Raw genomic sequence first — 22,918 nt, forward strand, 5'->3', positions numbered from 1 at the left:
CTTTTCAAATTAACATGAATCAGTGAAAACCAGTAACATTGAAAGTCAAAAATGTAACCCAAAATCTCAACCCAAATGATAATTTGACAAAAAGACAAATCGAGACAAAATTATTTTTCCAACAACTTTTTTTTTCAATATTAACTGCATTATAATCACAGTGATTATTACAGTTATTATCATCATTATTACCATCTTTTTTTCCTCCTCACAGAGTAATTCATGTTTATATCTTTTCCCCTGCAATTTGCCTCAACTGTGACCCAACTGGAATAACATTTAACCACATTAATTCACTTTTTTTTGAATAACCATTATCTCGATTCAAGTGTGTTCCTGTTCAAATCTGTTGTTGACATAAAGATGAATACCTATACACATTGCCAGTCATCATCATTATCAGCCTCATTTTATCCGCATCTTTTCCTCTTCCTTCAATAATAAGACAATTAAATGGATTTACGGGTTTTCCCTTTTACTTTTTTTCCCTTCAATTCAAGTCACTTTGCATGTGACAAGAGTTGACAACAAATCTTAAGCCAACTCAACCAATTTATCAAGCAATTCAATTCAATTTTTTTGCCTTCTTCAACATCTTCTGTGGGATTGAGATAACATGGTCAAGGGAATGATGAATGTCAAATAAGCTCAAGTCAACCATTTTTGCCTCTTTTGCATCACAAAAAATATCAAACCTCAGAAAAAGAGAAGAAAATTTCACCAACAGAAAAAGTCAAAAAATCAAAGGAAATGAAATGAAGAAAAGGTGAAATCTGAAGATAAAAATGAGGGGAAAAAGGTTACATTTGCATGATGATGGAACAAAAAAGGTTTACAATTTTATTCATTTTACTTCTTCTTCATTATCTGTCTGATTTCAAAGCTCACTTTCTGGAAAATGAAGAAATGGGAAAATCTGAAATGATAAGGTTTCAATTAGTTGAGTATAAAATATCAGTGTTTAGTTTCAATTGAACAACACCTTACAGGGTTTTTTGTTTCGCCTTTGATTGACAGTAACAAGAGAAATGTCATTCCTTGTAATAACAGCAATGATAATGATAATATTATTAGTGATAATATTATTATGATTACCATTGAGATTGGACAAGATAAGTTATTAGTTTTGTTTTGTTGCCCATTGAGAGTCTAAAAGGTTAACAAAAAGTGTCAATAACAAGTATTGAACACAACAGCTTTGCTCATCATTAGTAAAACAATTGATCTGATCAATTATCTTGAAATAGCCACTGATGGAAGCTTATTTTGTTTTTTTTGTTTTGTTTCATTTCCAGGATATTTTCGTCTTCTTCTCATTCAATCTTATGTCATTACATTAAATGATTGGTATAACAATGGTGATCCTCATCATGATGATTGTAATGAAAAGAAAAGCTTTTGCCAAATTGTATTTGTCAAGCAACCTTTCAATGGGTGATGAGCAATTTAAAAACAATGTTCATGTTGACGATGAAAATGTTTCAATTGTCTTCGATTGTTACTATCTGATTGTTTATCAAAGTCAATTTGCTTCCATTTTATTGCTTTAAACGAACTCTTTATCTTCTTTTACCATTTCAAACGAATCTCTCTCTGATCAATAATTTGATCAACCTTTCAATTGAATTTTTCATTTTCTTCAATCTGTTGATTCTCAGGATTATACAATAGTTGAAATGGATTTACATTTCAAACCTTTTTAAGGTATTTTAACCATTTCAGTATTCAATTTACATTCATTGATTGAAGTAGCAAAATCAATAATATTAAAGACTGTCAAGGGTTAAAATGGTTGAAACACTTTAGTTACATTTCCCATTGGAATGGAAATGAAAATATCCACAGAGATTGGGAAGGTTAAATGATGCTGGTGAAGATTCAGGATCATGATGATAATGATGATGATTGGAGGGCAGCAAAGGTGAGAAGTGAAATTGAATATGGAATCAGGTAAATAAAAATTGGTAAAGATTGGTTAACAATTGAGTTGATCGAGTGGAAAGTTAATAACAAATGTATTATGTATTACAATGTAATGCATTATTGTATATTATTAATTGGAAAGAGGTAAGGAACAATAACAATTTTATCTTCAACATTGTAAACCATTTTGCCATGAAATTGGTATAATAAATGAACCAGCTGAGGAACAAGGTTCAACATTAAGAGACTTCATTTGTCAGCTCTGAAGAAAATAGCTTTCTGTGATTTGTTGAGCTTTTGTTTTACTTTTCTCTCTCCTTTCCTTGACTTCCAATATTTTTGGGTTCATCATTTTTCTTCTCATGGTTCATTAACATTGTTAACACACTAACACCTTAACAGTCTTGGTATTAAATATATTGTATCATTATATTTGCTTTTATTGCAAATTATTCATAATAACAATTTGTTGGAATGTAAATGTTAATTGTTGCCTTGATTTCCTTCTCTCTTTTTTTGATGAAAATGGGTTTGATCGGATGAAAAAGTTGACTCTGGTAAAGAGTAAATCAGTTTTTTACACTTTCACTTAATGTCTACCATCAAATTTATGGTTCACTGAATCTGATTGAAATGATTGAATTTAGAATGAAAAATAAACTTGTATTCATGGATGTGCAGTGAAAAAGACAAACATTATTTAGGTTTTGCACTTTATCCATTGGTTAAAGGTAACCCAAAAAGGATCACTCGATGGTTATTACTTCATCTTTGATCAACTTCCATTATCCAGTATATAAGTGGGTAAAAAATGAGGTAAAGCTTCAGTTGAATTCATAGTTGAGCCACTTTTTTTTGCAGTCCTCCTCATCATTATCATCATCACTCGACTCTTTGACAACGTCATTTTTCTTCCTCTTTTCCTTCGTTGCCGTCCACCTCCTCCTACTTCATTTTACCATCTTGTATACTTTAATCTTCACTCTTTTCCTCCTTTTTGGTTTCCAATAATTTTGCTATTAGTTTGAACAATTTCCCTTAGGGTTGGTTGAAGGTTTGCTTCTGTCCATGTTGTTTCAGTTATTTTTTTGCTTTGAAAAAAGGTGTGCGTTGAAATAGTGAATTGTGGTGAAAATCAGATGACCTAGGTTGTGGTTGAAAAGGAAAAAAGATCATGTTAGTGATGATTAAAAACAGGTAAACTTGTCATGATCAACATCATTTGTGGCCTCATTCTCATTGATTATCATCACAGGGGAAACAAGATGAACAAGCAATATTACCTTTCTCATTAAGCTTTCTCTCTTGTTCTCTTCCCGTTCATCTTTTTTTTCAAGTAATCTATCCAATGTCAAATGATTTAGATTAATGAAATGAAAATATATAATCTAGAGTGGAGATGAATAAAAAAAACCAAGGCACCAAGAGGCAACATCAAATGCCAAAGGCGATCGCAGCAATGACCAGCTGATTGATACCATGTAACAACAGGAACATTGGTAAATGACTGATATTTAGCTTTGATAAAGATGTTTTATTCAATTTTATAATATTAATGTTACCATGTTTCCCTGATCAGTTGATTGATACCCTTTAATATATATCAAATGGCAACACAGAAGAAAGTAAAAACAGGTACAAGTATCAGAAGATGAGAGAGAAAAATCACATCAAAATTTGGTTGACAGTTAATTGAGAGGCCATTTTGGTGAAAAGAAGATCTAAAGGAGAAGAAAAGGAAGAAAAAAAAGAAAATTATTAACAAATGGAAGACTGATGACAAAATATTGACAATATCGTAATGAAATGAAAGTCCAACCAACCATTATATCCTTCAATCGTATCAATACATGTCTTCAAATTAAAAGTTATCCCAATTGAGCACCCAAACATTTCACCACTGACTGATTAATATCAACTAAGACTTTTAGAAAAGTAGAATAAGATAGAAACACAATTAAAAATTCAATTAGAACGAGTTGGTGGCAGTAAAATTAAAGAAATTGAAAATTAACGGAATTTTCAGAATGTTTGATTATTAGAACATGAAATACTCAACAGATGGAGCAACGGTAACTTTAAGTTAAAGTTTTGAAAAAGGCGTTTGTTATAAAATTTTAAAATAAAATTCCTGTTCATGGCTTTTCATTTAACTAATTAATAATAGTTGAACTATTTAAATCAATAAGATGAAATCTGATCAATTTTATCAATCTAGATCAAAGTAAGTATAATTTCAATTTCAAATCATTTCCTAAGAGTGAGAAAAAAAAGCTAAAGATGGTTAACCTTATACACTTTGTTTACCCATTACTTCCCAAGTGCTTCTCGATTGTTTCTCAAAACCAAGATTCAATTTCAAGGTTTCATTTATTATCTAATACATATTAATGAATGCATAATAAACATGTTAATTATGACAGTTGATTGGCAAGTTTAAGAAGCATGTTAAATATATTATTTAAGTAGATAGAGTTAACCAAAGCTTTTATAATATATAATGTATGTATATTATAGACAGACACACACACACACTCTTAATACAAGTCAAAGCTAATATACGAATTTTTTGCCCTCTTAGATTAAACCAATTGAAAGGAACAAGAGAACCACCTTATTCACAATTAGTTCCAAGTGATTATTCCGTATTGTGCCAGAGGAAACTGGATAAACCATAAAGAATTAAGTTCTGCTACATTTTCTTTGTGCATAGAGAAGCAGCTTTAAACTGGAATCACATTCAAATTTTTAAAGATTATGAAAGGTTCCATAAAGAAAACCAGATCACATAAAAACCAGGACAAAGTCTTGGAAATCTTAATCAATCGATGTACTAGGAGTTAATTTTCCATGGTTTATTGGCACCAATTTGCAAAACTAATCACAGCTCAAAATATTATGGTCAACCATAAAAAGGATCAAACCTGATGAAATGGATCAACTCAAGTCAAAATTTCAATGTGAATGTAAAGAAAGCTCAATGGATGGTAAATTGAGAATAATTTGTACCAAAAGATGCATTTCATTTTGATGTATCCATTTTTACACCTTCAAATCCGATAGCTGTACAGTATCATTTTCAAATTCATCATTTTATTGGTTTAAAGATATCTCCATGTTAACATTCATCTTTCCGATTCCATAATATTTGAACACAACCTTTACCTATTCCCGTCATCATCATCTTATTTATCATCATGTTGATCATCATCTTTATGGTAGGCAACACATTCTTAACCCCAAACAAAACAAAAGGAAAGATTGAATGAAAAATGGTCTCCTTTATTTTTGAGATATTTTATAATATAAAATGTTTTATGTATTATGTATGTACCATTATCATTATAATATCATGTATTCACAATATTCACTTTTACAACAATTCATCTTGAACTTTTATTCAACCTTAAAAGGCTCTCTCTATTGATAGCATTGCTGAGGAAAATGATGGTGATGAAGAATAAGAATAAGCAAGAAAAAGAAGCAAGAAAAGGCAAACTTCTTCAGATAACTTTTCCTTTCCTTACCTATTAGTTTTTTTCTTATTCAACTATCATCAAGAGTCATTGGATATCGCCCCGAGAGAGGCTTTTTCAATATCATCTTCAAGACTCATTCTCTCTCTCTCTCCTTATAAACACTTTTTCCGCCTTTTCCTCTTTATTATCTTCACCTACTTCTTCATCTTCCTCTTTATCATCCCTTGTTCATCTTGTTTATACTTTATGAGCAATTTCAACTCATTTGATGGACCAATAGGCATCAATAAGCCTCATGAGATGCTCATATGAGACCAGTTTCTTGTTATTTTTATGTTTCTGTTGATCTTTTTTCTTCACTAGTACAAATATAATATAAATATCGCACATTTACCTACCTACCTACCTTTTATGTTTCCTGTTATACATATTTATAATCAACAATATTGACATATCTGACATTACAACCAGCCTGGCAATAAAGACGTTAGGTGTAAAAACTGTCATCCAATGGCTACCATTTTAACAGCATAAAACACAATTGAATGGATAAAATTAAAAGTACAAAATATTCTCATTACCAGTGGGCAAGTTGTCCATTAAAACAGCCAAGTCTAAATAAAGGAATTGATTCAATTTAACCTGACAATCAAGCTTAACAAAAGAGATGAGAAAGCAAACAAAAAATGTCAAAAGCAAAAAAAACAAGACAACAAAAAAACAGCGATAAAATAGACTTTCTTTCAACAGCATTAATTACAATTCACAGCACAAATATTTTAACTGCATTAACTATGATTGTCCCAATGTGATTAAATTGATGGTTTGATTAGTGGTTGAAATGAAACATAAAAAGCTAAGCTTGAATAAAGGTTAAATCATTTAACTTAAATGAGTATCAAATAATGAAAAAAAAGTATAAGGTTCATGTTGGGCGTGAGTTACTCCATCTTTGCCCTTCCAGTGAACTAAAGAGAGCCAAATATAAACGCTGATGATGAATAATTCAATGAGTTGAAGATGAACAAGAAGAAGAAGAAAAGAAAGAGGGGAAAAAATCTTCTCCCTTCCAACAATTCAAACTTTGTCTCCATTAATAATTCAATTCATGAATCATCTTCTTTTTTGCCTTCTCCTTCTTTTGAATCTCCCCATGGAGATGATAAACTCAATGTTATTGTTCATTCCAGATTATTCAAATTACCTTACACACAATGAAAGAGAGGGCGAAAGTAAGTTAACAAGGAAGGACCCAAAAATACAAAAATCGCAATCCAATTTCCGGAGAATGAAGAAGAAGAGAAAAAAAAGTTTCTCCTTTTTTTCGCTTGTCAAAAGTTTAACAGGAATCATCATTATTATCATCATCAGCATCATCCAGTAAGCAAGTAAACATCAGCTTGATTGATGCATCATCTACATGTAGTTTCAACTTGTTACTTGCACTTTGACTTGATCACTTATTACAGAAAGCATATTTACTTTGATACAAAAATATTAACAACAAGAAAACAAAACAAATCAGCAAAAGTTCCCATAATTGACCATGCAGTTCACATCATCAAATCAGATTATCATGATAACTGGTGATAACAAATCATTTACGGGATTAATCCAGAAACAATGAGCAAGTTGAACAATAAATTTCAAATTGACTCGATTAAGTCTTCAAACCAAATCAGTATTGACAAACCTGAAGTCAAAGGCGATAACTTTGATTCCAGTCTTGTCTTTAGACAAATTTTACTTCAAAATACTCTTGAGTTAACCAGATACGAATGTCTTGGTCAGATCAAAGTCAAGAATCGAAGCCGAAAAGATGATCTTTCCCTTGGACTAACAGACTTGGAACAGTCTTGGGTTTCAATTTGTGACCGAAGTTAGGATTTGATCCTAAAAAGATTTGTGCAGAAATTCAAGAAAATGGAATGATAAGAACTTTGGAAACCTTCATGGACATTGATGGATAAATGTGAATGTCATCTTCAATGTTGCTATCAATTTCACGTTTCCATGAAACATCACGCTACCATTGAATATGATGAAAACTGTAAAACCCAATTTCCATCCATTTCTCATTCCATTCATTTCACTGATTGAAATTATTATTGTCTTTGATTGGAACATTTTTATCCAGTAAATGTTTCCATTTTCATGTGTATTTATGTATACAGACCAATATCCGGTCAATCAGTTTCTCCGTATTTCTCTCTTCATCATCATTTCCATTCAACTTTTTTTTTATTCTCATTTCATCTTCTTCTTTTTTTTACTCTCCTTTTCTTATTCAACAGAACCGGAACTTATACAATAGGCTTGTCCTTATGGAACCGGAAAGTCAGGGTAAAAAGCTTTTGGTGGACGATTTTTTTTTTGCCTCAACTCTTGTTATCCTTTCCTTCATCCTCTTCATCATCCCAGATGTTGAACTCTCATCAATCTTGCATCCATCAATGGGTCAAAAAAAGTGTTTACTGTTATTGGTCAAAGGGTTTATCATTCAAGTTGAACCCTATCATTGTGAATTACAGGAGAAAGAGAGGAAAAAGAACAGAATAAAACTGTCAGATTTTTTCATTCCTCAGATTATTTTGCTTTCATTTTGAGTTATTTCTCTCAATAATAGATTGCTATTAATAACTCATAGTGAATGATCAATCTGTTTGAAAAAGACTAACGAATAATCACAAAAATGTCACTTTGATGTTACAATGAAACTGTTTAATTAAAGTCAAAATAATCAAAATACTCTGTCACTGAAATCAACTATGAAACAGTAAATAACAAAAAAACAGTTTTCTTAAAGACTCAAGTCAACTGTCGATGTAACTCAATCTGAAAAGATATTGAATAACAAATATTGAAATGCTTTGCTCAAATCAACTGAATGGCTTGAGGAAGAATTATCAGAATTCAACAAATTCTTGTATAAAAGATCGCTTTTCGAATCAGATTTTCTTGTTATTTTGTATTCAAAGGGTTGCTGAAAATTATCAAAAGTTCAATTTCTCGAAATGATATCAGAAACGGACAATTTCTCGGTGTTTTTTGGCGATTCATTTGAAACTCATTCTTTGAGAAAAAGATGTCGATGGAGATTGGGAAAAGATTTTGATTGAATTTCGATTTGTGTTCAACTTTTCAATGATAATTTTGCATGAGACTGTTTCATTGGATTGAACATTTTTGGTTGCAAGTTGATTAGTTTGGATAAAGTTAGTTGCATTGTTTATGGTTGAAAGGGTTGAGTAAATGATACAAATGATGATGGAATGAACATGGAATTTGGAAATTTTCCTTTGTTATTGGAATCAGAGATTGTTTTCTGATTCAGTGTTATCCAGGAAAAAAGTTTCTTCTCTTTATTTTTCATGTGATTTTTGATGGATAATCCTTTATTCAGAAGAAGATAAAAATGATTCTCAAGACTAAGGTTGCTGAAATGGTTTGCTCAAAGTAAAACTTGATTCTCAGTTGAGGAGAGAACAAATTATTTGCTTGAAAAGATTCTGATTCTGATTGATGGTTTCTCCTGACATCATGATAAGCCAGAAGTGAAACTGAAGAAGCTCAAGATTAAGATGAAGATGAAAATGGGAACAAGTTGCATGATGAAAGAAAAAGGATAAAAGATGAAGAGAAAAGATAATTTTATAGCCAAAGAAGAGCACAAGAAAAGTGATAGTGATGATGATAAATGCTGAGAGATGATAAGGGAAACTCGGTGGACCTTTTAACTCTTTTCATGGAATGTCTTTTCCAATGAATTTCCAATGAATTTCCAATGAACAATTTCAACCCAAATATTCATGTTGAGGGAACGAAAAAAAAGTAACAACAAAAAGTCAAGATTCATCAATGAATATGATTATTGTGAGAGAAGTGTAAAGTCAAATTTAGATTAACAATTGTTTACTAAATTTTCATGGTTAAGTTCAATGAAAAAATTTCTTTTCTCTGGACCTTTGTACTTAAGAATTTTTAATTTCAACTTGGAATGTCATTTAAATTAATGTTGGTCATCAACTAATTGGAAGTAATGAGGTTCATAATCATTCTGGTCATCAAGTTGAATGTTGAATGTTTTCAACTCAACAATTGAAAAGCCTTTTCTCTGCCTTTTCCAGTTCAATGATGATGATGATGGTGATTTGAATGAACATTTTATTCAGTTTATTTCATTCTGATGAAGAAGAGGAGAAAAAATTTTTTCCTTTTTACTAATAACCATTTTTATCATTTACATTATCAACTAAACTTAACGCACAAACGACAAATGATAAATAATATTTGAAAATGAAAATTAATTTTCTCAATTGGAATATAAAACGATAATAAAAGGATAAAAAGTGTAACTTAATCATGTTAAAAAGTATATTATCATTAATGTAATTTATTTTGTAGAGAAAAGTGAATGTAAAAAAAAGCGAAGTAAACTGATGATGATATTAAGTCTCACTCCTCATTGTGTTAAATGGACTTTAAGGTTGAATTGAAAAATTGAACAAAACTGACAGGAAACTGAAATGAATCATGAAGAGAGTGAGGATGGAAAAGAGTTGGTAAAAATGGAGATTCTAATGAAATTAAATTCTAGATTCTCATTTTATAATTTAATCAAATATTATAATATAATACTTGCATGATAAGGAACAGGAAAAAGAAACTTTTGCATGTTAATGTACAAGTTGTCCAGTTGTGAACGGAACACGAAATTTGGTGCAAAAAAATAACTTTAATACTGGGAGGCTTAAGATAATGATAGGGATAATGATGTTGCCAGGGATGCTGAGGATGGTGAAGAAGAAGCCGAGAAAATGTGAAATATGATGGTTAATATAGAGATGAATATTATGATTGAAATGAGGATGAAGTGAAGAGTAATGTGAGAAAGGCTCAATTTTTGTTAACTTGATTGGGCCAGAGTGACACTGTCAGGTGAGATTTAAGACTAACTGGGTGAATGATGAAGCCAATGTTCAGATGATGACTGGCGTGAAACAATGATCAAAGTGAGGGAATGACTTGACAGTAAGAGGCTGATATTGAGCTTTAATCGATGGGACAAGAGTGACTCTGTTGGGTTGAGATTCACCAGCAGTTTAACCTATTTGACTGTGAAAATATTACAATGAAATAACGATGTAAATGACGAGAAATATGATGCCGAAGATGATATTAAAGTATTAGAATAGTTTTTTTACAGCATTTTTTTACTCACCAAATATTATATGAAATAACCGTATTGAGGTTAGATTGAAATATAATTGACCGCCTGAGGTGAGAATCAGGGAATCAAATATATTTATCAAGATTGGTTATCTTTTTATTTTTTATTTGTATCATTTATTATGATAATCTTTCTGGATAAAGATGATATTACAGAAAATGGATGAAATTTTTTACATTCTGAGGTTTATTCTTAATATTACATTAACATTTTTGTCTGGTAAAATATCAATTCCATTGTCTTGATGCCTTTACCTTCAAGTTTAGTCAACTCAATAGGAACTTTTAAATCTTGTTAAATGCTGATTATAATCTTGAGATTGCGATAATATTGTTATCATTATTATCCTCTAAAATGGCTGTATTATTTTCAATTTTTGCAAATTTTATCGCTCAATCTTTCGGTTTGACTGATAAAATCTTTCCAGATAAAATCTGACTTTGTGCTTTAAAAGCGGTTCTGTGGTTTGAATTAATTGTGTACCAATAGACTATTTTATTGGTCAAATTGATATTCAGAGACACAGAATTTATTGGCTACTTTTTTGTATTCTCTTGGTTGGAATAAAAAAAGCAAATCTGATGAAAAACCATTAGATTGTAACGACAATAATTGTCAATATTATTGGCCAATTGAAACTTTTATTTCCAACAGATGAACGTTTGGCGAAATAATATTTTTGCATTCTTCAAACTTGAGCTTCCAATGGGGGAAAAGCAAAGTGAAAGTAAATAAATGGTCTTTGTTTATCCTTTTGTTTGTTCATTCGTAGTGTTCAGATTTCATGAGATTCCAGGAAATGGATCAGATAACACATTTTAAATGGAGTAATAAGAGTTGAAATTTTGGGGCATAAATTGAACCAAATAGCTTTCCATTTATATACATTAAAGTATTATCTTTTTAATATCATTTCCTCCATTGAGATGACAAAACGTTTGCTCCATTTTTTGTCCCTATTACAAAAGGTAAGATTATTGAAATCAGTTGAAGTTGATATGAGCAAACGTACGAACGTAAAATACCTTTTTCTTTGGTGTCTTTTCAACGTCTGTCTCAGTGTTGGGCGGTTGAGTCTTTTCAGGTTCAACAAAACCAATAAATGAAAAGGGCAACATGAGTAACTGTCCATTTAGGTTTGTCACTGGCTTTAAACGTTCAATGTTCAATGAGGGAAAATGTACAAATGCAGATGACATATGTTATCCCCATGTTGTACATTGCGCTTTTTTGTACACATTCAAAGGTCCATTGAAAGGTACAATGTCCAGCAAAATAGCAACCCAAAGGATCCTGAAAAGGACACGAAAACCGCCCCAAAAAAAGGAACCATCAAAGGCAGCAAAAAGGTATCCGATCAGGTAAAGAGACTCCTACTGTTTGCTTTCTCAGTTGTTGTTTTTTTGTTAAACTGACTTTGAAAAGGAAGACCAAAATGATGATGAGGATGAAGACGATGCCAACATGCTAGAGAGAAATGTAAGAAAAAAATATTAGCAAAAAGGTACGACAAAGTAAACAATATGTATATACATATATTTATATTTGGGAAACAGGTAACAATGAAGCTTTCACCATTGATAAAAATACTTTTACTGATGAGCATTTCAAGGTGAGTGATGAGAAAAGGTAGAAGAATGGAAATGTCTTGAAAGTAATTGACAAAAATAATATTGAGAGAAACATTTCTTCTTCTTCTTCTTCTTCTTATCCTTTTAAACTTGCTCCAAGTTTGTATTTGTCATTTTACAATGTAAAATGTTAAACTTGATGTTAAATCTTGTAACAATCGATATAATTAATGGGACAAATATTGTATTTGATATTGTGTTTTACAATGTAAATGTTACTACATTCAATCGTTCTGTTCTACCTTTTCTTACCATTTCAATTTGCTTAACAAATAATGTTTATCACCATCTTAGCGACAACCATTTACATTGTTACAACCTAATGTAATTCATAAGCAATTCCTTGTATTCCTGATCAATTTTCACTTTTTAGCTTCTTCCAAAACATTGAACATGTCGCATTTACCATTCATGGGTAAAGTGCACCAATAACTTCTTCATCTTCATCACCTTGTTGACTGTGAAAATTGAGCCTGAATCTTGAGCTAAAATTTAAATTACTAATTTGCTAACCACGTAACAAATTACCATGGATTAACAGCTCAGAATGAAATATCGGGAATCTTTCAAGATATCTTGTATTGCCTTGTGTTTCAACAATTTTACACTAATGACGTTCCTAAAGTGAAAAGACAATTATGTTTGAGTAAAAACGCTTTCACTTTTTGCTCTTATTCGTATGGTGAATGTTAACCATTGAATACTGAGAAATTGAATTGAAATCCAAGTGAAACTTCAATTGATTTGGCAAGTGAATTTAAATTGATTTAGATTCAGGGACTTATTGAAATTTTGGGATCAACTTGGAATAATGAATTAAGATTTTTTCTCTCAAATTCAATTCAATTTCAACATTTCTTTTGAAATTGAAATTTATATAAATTCACGTAATTTCATGCAATTCTGTGCTTAAGTAATCAATTTTACTAGTTCTAGATGATGTCTATTGTTACATGGATTGTACTTTGTTGGATAATTTAATCAAAAATTGTATATAATGCGGTAAACATGCAACTAATAAAGTGAACATGAAATTGTGAATAAATTAATAAGTTGATGATAAAATTGATAAGAAGATTAAATTATTGTATCATGTTAACTGCCCACACCTTGATTAACATTTTATTGTACAATTGTTATTAATATTTTATTTCACTGTTAATATTATAATACTCTTTGGTATGTTTTTATCATCAATGGGACTGCACCTTTCACAGGTAAAAAAAAGCCGAACAAGATGATGAAGATGAAGAGGAAAGAAGAAGAAAAAAAGATGAAAAGTTATCATCATCTTTCACTAATACCTCTATGGATGGTAAAGATGCAGAAATATGATGAGAACAAGGTTTGGCCTTTAATCCCGTTTCACCTTTCGTTTGCATGAACTTTTCATCTTGACTTTACTTCCATTGCTTTTATTACCTGCTTCACTGTTTGATAAAAATATTAACATTGAAGGTTAACATTGAAATGAAGAAGAAAAAAAAGATTAGTTTTGATACAAATTTATCTCTAATAGTGAAATGAATTTTTCAATTTGTATTTAGATTGGCAAATTGCTGAATAAAGCTTCAATCAAAATGCGTGATTATATTGCAATTGGAAAGCTTGCCTTGCTTATTGCTGTTATTGCTGTTGCTGATGATGTTGATAGCAATGATGAGCTCAGATATCTCAATGTAACTTTCCTGGTAACCATTAATTCTGATCGTCAAGGTAATAATATCATTTCCTTTTCATCCAAACTGGTCGTTATCCGTTGTGAGGTCATCTTACTTCCAGTGTCCATCTGAATTTAATAAAAAAAGAGAAATGAATTAGTTTTAGTTGGACTTTTTGTTTAAATGTTTTATGACAAAATTTTGGAGTTGGTTGGGAAAGCATTTTAAAGTGGTTTTGAGGAGGCGAAAATTATTTAACATTCAATTCTGTATTGATTATGTGGTTAGATTAAAGACCCTAAAGGTGTTTAATAGTTAATTCAAACTAGGTGAATGTAAGAGGTAAAAAACTGACAAAATGTATACATAATCAAAGATGTATGAAATGGGTTTGCGAAAAACTCAGAGAAAGCAAAATACATGGTGGAAAAAGGATGGAATTGTGAATAAAATTGTTCTGCCTGACAGATGAATCGATTCAGAACTTAATTGTATTTATATTAAGGCTAAAATTAATAATCAGTTTGAGTTGAAAATAATTGCTTCAGGCAATCAGTCAATTGAAATGAATGTCAGATTATAATAGGAAGTGAGAAAGAACAAGAAACAAAAAAAACTGTTCACTCAAACACCGAAATAGAAAGTGTCATTGATATTGAATTGATGATTGAATGACAATTTAAATACTATAGCAATTAATTTGGTAAATACTTTTTCACCTGAAAGATGGCAATTTATCATAATAATGGTTAAAGAAGGAAAAACGAACAAGAAAATTAAATTACTTTTATCTAATCAAATGATAAATTGCATGTTTAATGGTCAATTAAAGAGTAATTGGCCAATTCTTTAATAAAATATGTTTGTTTCGGTTAACATTTACTTTGATTGCAATTAAAAGTCCAAAATTTTGTACTTCTTTCTTTCTCTGATTATAATGGCAAGTTTAAGGTAAATAATAGTTCAAACATGACTTCAAGATCACAGATTGATGGCTGGCGGATTCAACATGTGCTTTGCGATAGTGGTTAAACTAGATATAAGATGGCCATTAAGGTTGATATCCACAGGCTCAAGGTAAGCTATCAGTTCAAGCCTAAAGAACCAAGTGATTAAATTGATTAACACAAGTTTAACACACTAATCAATAACTAAAAGAGTCACTTACAATGTAATACATTAGACATGAGGTAACATTGATAAAAAAATATCAAGAATACCTGCTGTTGGAGTAGTTTTGATTAAAAAATACCATGATAGGAATGTTGTTGAATGATAATTTAACAGGCAAGTTGAATCAATATACACAAATACACATTAACAATTAACAAATTACATTAAATCTTAATAAAGAGGGTAAAGAAGGGTGTTGGTTAAAAAAACATGTGAAAATATGGCGCTTCTTCACTGAATTTAATTTGGAGGGAAACGGTTAAAGGGGTTGTCTTTTAATTAATAAACTCTTGAGAGCCATTTTTGAATTGAACAAAACTGATTAATCAATAGTTTCCAATTTTTAGTAATTAACTAATCAACTCCTAAACAATTGAACTATCCAAGTATTAAATTAAACTGACAATCTGTTAAAACTGCAAGGTAAAAAATTTGATTTGAAAAATATATCTTTTACCTTGAAGCCATTTTAATTAAGGTTACCATTACAACTGGCATCAGTAAGACCAGAATAATCAGAGTCTCATGTAATAACCATTGATTGTTGGTCAATTGTGTTCAACAATTACGCTGTTGTCCAATTAATTTGACCAGTTAAATGAAAGGGAGAGAAAGTTAATCAAAAGGTAGAGGAAGAAATGAAATTTTTGAAAATGAAAAGATTGAACAGAAAATTTGACAGAAAATTTTTAAACCCAAATCTAGGTAAGATGAAAATGTAGTTACCTTGTTATTACTGTTATTACTGATGTTACTTTAGCTTCTGATGGTGATTACTATCATTATTATGATTATATCACTGAGCTTGATGATACTTTGTTCACTATTAACCTTTCACATTTTCATTTCTCTTTCACTGGTTTACCTTTTTTTCAATTGTATAATTTTTTTCCTCTTCATTTTCAATGCTATTCACTACTGACCCAAGTCCACTTTTGTACTTCTCTTTACCTCACCAAATTGGCCATTGTCTGTGTGTCCTTAAAGATGACCCTCAATGATTTTAGACAAACATTTACCTCAAATGTTTCCCTGTGAATGAGGCCTGACAGGATGAAACAAGAATGGTAATGATGATCAGCTTCAAGTAACCAGATTTCCCTCAAGCAATTGACCAAGTTAAACTCATTATTTTTCATCATTATCATTACAATATTCATATATTTATATCAATAATTTCATGTAAGATTTACTTTCTTTACACACACAATTACCTTTTTTTTCAGGCCTACATCATTATGTGCATTTGCTTGTTTCGAGAATGGTTTTGTTGTTGCTTTTTGTGCTTCATTTTGATGGCTTTTTGTTTGTTCATGTTTGCTTCTGTTGTTCAACAATGTCACACATTATACCTGAAATATACAGTTTAATAAGGGAATATCATTTGCAAGATTTACAGGAAAGCTTTTCAATTCTTTGATGATAATTCAGTTGAACACATTTTCTCAACTTCTCTCAATGAGTTGCTTAAATAAAGTCTAATTTTAACATTCTTTTACCATCTTGTCATCAATTTGTTCACAAGCTTTCCTCAACCTTTTTTTATACTTTAAATTTCAATCTTCATATCCTCATCATCCTCATCATTGCTGGTTCCTTTTTGCCAGTTCTCATTTCATTGTTTTACCAAAAAGCTTTCCAAAAAAGTTATCAACCTAATCACCCATTTGCATAATGAGAAAGTCAACTTTCACAAGTTAACCATTGAAGAAGCATCAACTTTACCCTGAAACGAAAAATGAAATATCTTATAAAGAAAAATTTCCATTCCATTTTTATCATTACATCTGGGAAAAAATAATAATAATTAACTCTTTCTTTATTAGCAATTAATTTTGCAAAATTCAAATTGTAACATCAGTTTGCTTTTTCAAGTTTCAATTTTAAAAGATATCACTGGCTTAATTAGGTAACAGCCCCTAGAGATGGGCGATTTTCGATCACAGTGGTGATCGATCTTTTCGATCGATCTTTTTGCTAAGTCGATCGATCTCTTAAACGAGCGATAAATATCGATCTGAAATTTTTCGATATTTGAGCTTCTTTTCACTATTTTTTTACACAAAAAACACTTTAAAAGACAATTTTAATCAAAATAAACTTCTGTTATCGAGCAGAGGATGTTTCGATATGATCGATCTCCTTTAAAATTGATCACGATCAAATTTTTCTCTCCGATTATCGATCTTTTCGATCGATCAATCATATCGGAACATCTCTAACAGCCCCTGGTCTCAATGTTTACCACATTTTTGCATAGGAGCCATCTTTTTCAATGTAAGTATTGGGAATTTTTTTACGCATCATTTTTAACGATTAATATTTGTTTATTTTTTGTTATTAGCTTCGCTTGACCACACTACGAGTTGCCATTTTTATTACCATCCGGACGCACCTTTGCTTGTGATGCACGTTTTTATGATGGAAAAGTGTTTACTTGTTAAAGATATTGACCAACAGTTATCTGTACTAAATGTACACTGGCTTCTTGTTATCCTGATCGTTCAATTTGGACAATAAATCTTGGTTAATTAGACACTATTACGAAGGTTTGGCTGTTAACCCGTTTGCAGCTGTTTGTCATGGCTGCATAATTTTGTAATTAACACTTTGAAAAGTGTAACTCTATACTTTTGGTGATTAATTTCAGCTTTTCGGTGAACACTTTAGTTTGGTCAAGCTCTTCAACTCTAAGCGTTTTTTTTCGTGAAACCCTTTCACCTTTAACTTATCAGTACAACCAGATTATAATGGAATCGTATTTGGATCACAATCATGCGTTTCCCTGTCCGTTAACCATACTGATCCTGACAAACGATCAAGACTTTATAAGGTGATTACAATGAGGTTCAGGATAAAAACCTTTTGATCGATTAAATCCACTCGTATCAGTACAAAGGTTTATGCAATTAATAGCGTTATTCAGATGAGTTTCCAAAAACAGTTTCTGGCTGATCTCGCTGTTTTTATTCAATTTATTGAATTAAAATGACAGATCAAGCCTAAAAATCTCGACTCACTTACAACCACAACTATTAACTGCTATTTTTAATCAACTTTTGTTAATTTTAATTGCTTAAACATTTACACTGATAAACATTGTAAAATTGTTGGTAAAATTGTGCCTCAACTAAAAAAAGGTTTTGGCTTGAGTTAACAAATTTCACTGAGAAAATATCTCAAGCTCAATTTACTTGGAAAGTGACTTTAATCTCTCCTCTGTTCAACATTATTTGATTGATATTGTCAATAATTATCATGAAGGTAATTAATTTTGATTGCTAAATGTGACTTTTAACCGTTAATTTACTGTTTAATTGATCAGTTACGAGTTAAACTTGAAATACATCTTGAATGAAGGCAAACTTGAACAGTAAAATGTACATGTAAAGATACGGAAAATGGGCTGAACAATGGTCAATGAAGTAATAGTTTCCCTGAACTCTTTTGCTCCACAAATAATTGATTATCCTGAGTAGTTAATTCATTTAAGGCCAACAGTTGATTGAACAATTAAAAGCATTTGCGTTGATTACATATCATTGTAACTGAAGCAATTAATGCCTTTTGGACAATTTTGATAACTTTCCTTCACTTTGCTGCCTCTCATCATCATTACAAGTAAACCAAGTTGATTGATTAACCGTTATTAAAGGTTACAATCAAAATTTACTAAATTAATTATCAAGTTGAGAAGCGCAAACGAATCTGAAAAATCATTTTCTTTCTCCTTTCAACTGTTAAACAAAAATGGGATTTTTACATAATTAAGGTAATCAATCAAAGGCAAAGCTACAATAGATGTAATAATTAAATAAATCATAATTCACAAATGAAAGCCAAAAACGAGAGAAAACCCAAAAAAAGATAAACTTTGAATTAACGCGCTGAATCACCCATTTAATCAGATTAACCCATTGAAAGCAACAAACTCATTCATCATTTAATCAAATTAACATTTTCCAACATTAAGGCGAAAGTGATTATCCAACAACAAAAAGATGAAATGATTATAACGACAATATTCACCATTAAAAGTTCAATAGATGATGAATCAAGTTACTCTGAAAAAAAATGAGAAGCTAATGTTTAATCTAATAACTGTTTAGGTGTGTTCGACTAATATCATTAATAACATTATTTAATATCGTTCATTTAACCTTACCATTGATAAATCTGAATGCTAATAGACAAGGTAAAAGGTAAAACTGTATTTATTACCAACAATCATTAAAACAAAAGCTCACAGACAACAACAAGAAAAGCTATGAAAAAAAGATTGAAGTAAATTAAAATATTACATTAACAGAGATGAAAAATAATGCTTGCCATAGAGTCATAAATAATAATAACCCTAAAATTGGTAAGGAGGGCCAAAGAGGCTCTCCTCATTGCTTTATACTGGGTGTGCCTCACCATTTCCGTTTTCAAAGGAACCATTTGTTACCTGTCTTCCATCTCAACAGGCTCATCTCTCCCTCTACCTTTAATGGTGGTTAATTTATTAGATTAGATTTGATGATTGAAAGTGAAAGTAAATCTTTACCATTATCATTACCATTTGGGTAAAAGTATTAACCCAAAACCTTGTATTACATTTTAACAGGCAAACAGATTAAAGATTAATATCATTGTTGGCTCTTCATTAACCGACTACATTAAACATTAATTACTCTTTAATCTGATTTCACTTTTTCAATTAAAAGGTAAGTTACCAATAACTGTTGATATTGAAGGAGAAAACCATTTTCCCTGATTTATGGTTAGTGGACAAGCGGACAGTCAACCTTATTAATAACCCTTTTTGGGTTATTATACAACCATAAAAAAAGGTCACTTAAAAATGGGTTTAAAGCTGACTTTCAAAGGTGATCATCATCTTGTAACAACAATGGTTAGTTGGATGGTTAGAAGAGGTTAAAATAATATTAATGATCATGTTGGCAGGGAATGAAACAATGAAAATTGGAGTTGAATTTGTTACGAAGGAAAACATTGTAAACCCTTTCATCCCATCTGACAATTAAACACAGGATTAAATGATAAGATATGAAATGACTAATTAAGATAATTATGAGAAAAGACTCAAGAATGAGATGAAAGTAGCAATTACAAGTTTCCATCTTATGTCAAGTAATCATCTTTTTTCCTCATCTTAACCCTTTTTCCTCTCTTCTCAACAATCTTACAACCTGTGTTCAATTTGTCAAACCTTTTCACTTTATCTTGTTCAATTTCAATAACATCTTAATAAGACAATGTTGTTGATATTATTACATGAACAACCGCAAGGAAAGAAGCGAAAAGAAAATTACTTTCAAATGTCTTCATTCCATTATTATCATCATTATTATCATTATTACCATTTCATGATTACCCTTATGATTATCATTATAATTAACACAAATTATAATATCATTGAGGAGCAATAATTTCGCCAAGAAAAGGGTTAACAGTGTTGGGTGAACAGTCAAAGTTGAATGGTTGAAGGAAATACATTAACATGGTAATTAAAAGCCCAAAACAAAAGGTACAATTGATTAATAATGAGATTCAACCTGCAACAATTTATCAATCAAATCTGATTGCTTCTTAAATCAGCAAATTTACTTGAAAAGCTTCAAAGCAAACCTTCAACTTGGACTTTTGTTATTGAATTAAAAGTGAAAAATTTTAGCAAATCAAATGATAAATGGTCAACATTGGACCCTTTAATGATTATGATTTTAAAAGTTATCAAAATGGTCACTTTATGTAATTAAAGAGTGAAAAGGTTATCCATAAATCATGAACAATGAACAATATTTTTGAGGTAAAAACTGAAGGTTAGTTAAAGGTTGCTTTCATTTATCACGGTTAAAGGGCATTAATTCATTGCCTTTAATGCAATAAATAACAATTAAGAAGGGAAAACAATTAAATGTTGACCAGAATTAATGTTTAATGAACAATTTAAAAATAGAATTGATAAATGGATTTGGATTTGGTGAACAAAATTTCATTGAATTTGGGCTGAAGAGTAAAAGATTGGAAAGGTTTTTTAAGCAAACATTGAATTGACAGCAAACATTTCAACCGATTCTCTGATTAAATATTATAATCAAATGAAGTACATTGAAATAGAGTGGAAACAATTTAATTTAAGAATCCAGATGAAGCAAGAAGATGGAAAAATTTCAATTCTGAAAAAGTTAAACTGATTGAAACTGATTAACATTCAACTCTGAAGAGTTGATTTACATTTTCAATATTTTCAACCATTACTCTGATTGTTACAACAATTTGCTCATTCACTTTAAATCATCTAAACGTTGTCTAATCATTTGTTAACATTCATTTAACCATCAATGAACATTTAAATGTTTCATGTTTACACCTTTTCTTTTATGGTGACCAGATTATAATGAGGACTACTTTTTCACTTTAACCTTTAATCCTTTTCTTAACCTTCCTTCTTAAATCCTATTTCTTTTTTTCCCTTTTTGACTAAGCATAATCAGCACTCTATCTGAGCCCTAAAAATGAGCGCTCATAACGAGTATTTAGCTTAAGCTCTCAAAGCGAGTATTCAGCTTAAGCTCTCAGAGTGAGTATTCAAAGTGAGCACTCAAAGTGAGCACTCAAAGTGAACTCGACGGTTATAAAAGCCAAAGTTGTCCCTTTAGGGTCAGATTCCAAGCTTCGCTAGAAGACTGTAAACTCTTTAACTTTTACTCTCAATAAAATATTCAAAAATCAAACAACACTTTCGTTGTAGTGCTTTATTTTCCTTTCTTTTTCAATTTCTTTTCCGTATATCACTACAAATTGGCGCAGTCGACAGGATGTCACAAATTCCTATTCGTATTAAATTTACCTTAGTGAAAAAAGATGATCAGTTTTGTGTAACAAGATATTGTCTACCAAATTCAGATCAACAATGGTCTCTCGTTAGAGATGACCAACAATCCATTCAATTTCATCCAAATATTGCTCAGTTGGAACCCACCTTATGTGCAATGCGTGAAATGACTAGACAACGGACAATTACTCTTTTCCTTTCACCTGAACAAGCTCAACCCTACACCAGTGAATCTCTTTCAAGTGGATCGATAAGTGATGAGAGTATCGAAGTGAGCTCTCAAAATGAGCAAACAGATAATCAGATTCCTTCTATGTTTCGAGAAATGATGAAACTACAAATGGAATCGTTTCAAATGATGATGGCAAGTTTTCAACAAACTATGGTTCCAATGTCCCGTCCAAAGAACCAACGGATGGAGGTTACTAAATTCAATGGTAAACAAGAAGACGCAAAGACATGGTTAATCAGCTATGAGAAGGCATGTGAGTTCAATGGTTGGACCTCTGATGACGCCAAGGTTAACAATTTGAAAGCCTATTTAGAAGGTATCGCCCTAAAATGGTTTAATAGTAGATTGGTTGAACAAATTCCATTTGAATGGCTTCCATGGAAAGAAGCTTTTCTTGAATCGTTTGGACAGAATAGACTTTCACAAGCACAATCAGCTCTATCATGGGAATACAGAGGTGGACCATTGCTTGAATATTACTATGAAAAGCAAAGACTTCTGCAATTGGCATTTCCAGATCTAGATGACTTCAATTTTATAACTCTTATGCTTCTGAGTCTACCTGATGATTTATCCAAGCAAATCAACCTTACAGAAATAAGTTCGAAAGATGAACTTCGAAAAGTTCTTTGCCAGTTAAAACCCACCAAATCAAGAGATCGACGACAAGGTGACGACGAAAAAGTCAAAGCAAGAGAAAGACCAAGGACAGATGACAGACACAGAAAAGACATATCTAAAGCATATT

The 22,918-nt window shown here is 30.9% G+C and overlaps 4 long non-coding RNA genes across 6 annotated transcripts; 2 read left to right on the forward strand and 2 right to left on the reverse strand.

Moving 5' to 3' along the window:
• Positions 1-1,783: 1,783 nt before the first annotated feature.
• Positions 1,784-4,032, reverse strand: LOC107364622 (uncharacterized). The gene is made up of 3 exons (XR_001569199.3): positions 3,747-4,032; positions 3,207-3,644; positions 1,784-3,067 (listed from the first exon to the last, which is right to left on the reverse strand). It is a non-coding gene; the product is annotated as an uncharacterized LOC107364622 (long non-coding RNA).
• An 11-nt stretch (positions 4,033-4,043) lies between these two features.
• Positions 4,044-5,305, forward strand: LOC112539100 (uncharacterized). The gene is made up of 2 exons (XR_003082698.2): positions 4,044-4,147; positions 4,505-5,305. It is a non-coding gene; the product is annotated as an uncharacterized LOC112539100 (long non-coding RNA).
• Positions 5,306-10,117: 4,812 nt separating this feature from the next.
• On the reverse strand, positions 10,118-15,303 carry LOC107364667 (uncharacterized). 3 transcript variants are annotated; one of them, XR_016200267.1, is made up of 6 exons: positions 15,093-15,303; positions 13,876-14,052; positions 13,568-13,693; positions 12,516-12,882; positions 11,658-12,099; positions 10,118-11,588 (listed from the first exon to the last, which is right to left on the reverse strand). It is a non-coding gene; the product is annotated as an uncharacterized LOC107364667 (long non-coding RNA). The 3 variants fall into 3 exon arrangements; XR_001569213.3 differs by lacking the exon at positions 12,516-12,882; XR_016200264.1 differs by lacking the exons at positions 10,118-11,588; positions 11,658-12,099; positions 12,516-12,882 and having other exon boundaries at positions 13,173-13,693.
• A 504-nt stretch (positions 15,304-15,807) lies between these two features.
• Positions 15,808-18,632, forward strand: LOC149094849 (uncharacterized). The gene is made up of 2 exons (XR_016200870.1): positions 15,808-17,374; positions 17,442-18,632. It is a non-coding gene; the product is annotated as an uncharacterized LOC149094849 (long non-coding RNA).
• Positions 18,633-22,918: the final 4,286 nt, after the last annotated feature.

This window comes from Tetranychus urticae, chromosome 1 (genome assembly GCF_039701765.1).
Source record: "Tetranychus urticae isolate SD_2017Ah chromosome 1, NJAU_TeUrti_SD_1.0, whole genome shotgun sequence".
Taxonomy (NCBI): Eukaryota; Metazoa; Arthropoda; class Arachnida; order Trombidiformes; family Tetranychidae; genus Tetranychus; species Tetranychus urticae.